The sequence below is a fragment of the Chaetura pelagica genome, unplaced genomic scaffold (assembly GCF_000747805.2).
Source record: "Chaetura pelagica isolate M959 unplaced genomic scaffold, ChaPel_1.0 scaffold3, whole genome shotgun sequence".
Taxonomy (NCBI): domain Eukaryota; kingdom Metazoa; phylum Chordata; class Aves; order Apodiformes; family Apodidae; genus Chaetura; species Chaetura pelagica.
Genome location: NW_009952974.1, coordinates 16688127 through 16690632, shown reverse-complemented (window position 1 = coordinate 16690632; position 2506 = coordinate 16688127).

Here is a 2506-nt window from a genome sequence, read left to right as displayed (position 1 = left end):
CTACATAGAAACAGATCCAAATTTTTGGTTTGCACATTTTAATTATTTGTTTTCCATAATCCTTTTCCTGTTTCCCACTAAGATGCTATACAGGGATAAATTGCCCTCTAGTCTCACCCCATTGCACTGTGTATTTTGCAGAGCTTATTTCTTTCACATGGCATGCATGTGTGCATGAGCTTTCTTATGGACACATGGCATAATAAATAAATGTTTTATTAAGCATAAACATTTTTTTTTCAAATAAAAAAGCAGTGATGGAGCCTGAGACATCTAAAAGATTTTTTTATAATGAGTATAAATCATTTATCTCTCCAGAGTAGAATGTATGCATTTTGAACTATCTTGTTCAGATAATCATAATTTGTCCTTTATCCAGCAGCATCTCAAGGCAAACCTCAAGTTTTTCCTTCTTTCAGAAACTCTTTAATCCTTGAATTTTCTTCTCAGTCTGGTGAAAGTTTCCAGGGGATAGGACTCTCCACTGTTACATCGGATCTTGCATCCAGCATTTCTCATAGGCAATAGAGGTCAGCTAATTTCACCAATAATTTTCAAAGGCAATGATTTCCAAGGACCATGATTTTCAAAGGCATTAATTTCACCAATATTTTTTTAAATTATGAAATCAGTGTATTTGTGGATGTGTAGAGAAGAGTTTGTTTGCTGCAGAGGTCAAGTAATTTGGCAAAGATTATGTGGTAGAATGACAGAAGAGAACGTCATGTTACCCAACACGTCAGGGTGTCCCTCTGTATCTCTTCCTAGGAGCTGGTTGTCTAAGCAGGGTACCCACTGTGAAATTGGCAGTGCTTACTTCATTTGAGGCTTTACTCATTTCCCCTTTGCCTCATGTTACAGTTCACAGTTCACTCCTCTCTGAAATACTTTTATGTATTTAAGTGTTTGTTGAGGAAAACCTTGTTCTTAACATACCAGGTTATGTCTTCTTCGTGCCTGACAGTCCCTGTCTTCTCTATCAAATTTGAAACCAGCCTTCTGTATGTATCTTTCACAATAGTGTCCTCTGACCAATATTTGTTGTTTTGATGAATGATGGAGAAACTCAGAATCAATGCACCACTCTGCTTGCAGCAGCCAAATGGTATCTGGCAACATAACCAGGCTAGATTCCCAGTTGGTCATTTATGGTCAGAGTTTTGATGGATTTCACAAGGAGCATGAAGGATTCTTCATTTCATTCATACTGAAGGCTCTGAGCAATTTTAGGCAGGTCAAGTAACCCCTGAACCCACTGGGGAAGTGGTAAACGTTTCATGTCAAACCACAAGAGGAAGATAGCAAAGTCTATGAATACACTGGCCTTATGGACTGTGTTGTATTTGTGGTTCCATATGTGTGAACTGGAGAGATTATGCCTCCTAGTTTAGGTACTTATCCTGCAGGTTTGAACTGATTTAAAGAACAATTGCAGTTTTGAAAGTAATATATTCCTCTGTTAGTAAAAGAACTCGGAATTTAATTAAATAAGAGGAAACGCAGGTGTGAACGGCAAAGGTGTATTGACAGCCCAAATATGAAACAGGCAGGTGTGCATACAGTCAAGCTTCACGGTCAAGTCTTTGCTGTGCTGTCTCAGGTTTTGTTCCCCTGCTGTCCCACAGCTCAGTGCAGGAAAGCATGTGTACATATCACACTCTCCTAGTGTGATGCTGAGAAGCTTGACAGTGAATCTGAGGATGAATTGATAACATCAGGCTCAACTAGCCCTAACAAAAGGACATGAAGCCCTGACAGTGCTTCATGGCTGTGCCACAGGATTGGCATTGGAGGTAGTCTGGGTTTTTTTGTACCACGTGGGAAGTTTATCATAAAGGAGACGCTAGAAAACAAAAGTTCCCTCTGTAGTAGCAGTACAGAAATCTACTCTAAAGCAAACTCACTACTTTTCTTCAACTAAAAGCTGACACCTTTAACACATTTTTAGCACTTCATGTACAAGTCAGTGAATTAGGCAGTGTGCCAGTTAACACACAAGGCTAGAGCAAAACACAGCTCAGAACAGTACTGGAGTGGGTGTCTCATGACTGAGCACAGGGCAATCACGAGAGTTCAGGGAGGCTGGGAAAGGTAAGGAAATGCTGATTTCCCATTATCCAGGTTCAAGTAGCTGGAAAACCTCTGCTGCCAGAACTTCCATGCCACAAGCAACTTATACCTAGAATGGGAATTGAGAATTAGTTATATGCAATCCCTACACATCTGAATCAGTCCAAATTCTCTTTCTGTTTTATATCCAAAACTGCTTCTGGCTACTATGCAAGGGCTTAAGTAGGTAGGAAGTTCCTCTTTCTTTACAGATTATTTGCTCTTAGCCAGAAACATTCAGTAAATCTAGCAAATCACTTCCCCAGAGAGATTCTGGGCACCATGCATCACCTGAAGAATCTGAATGGAAGTGTTTCACATCACTTCCTCATGCGTAAAATCATTACTGCATTGATGTGAAGCCATAGTGTTTCTAGGAAACAGCCCACCATTCCTG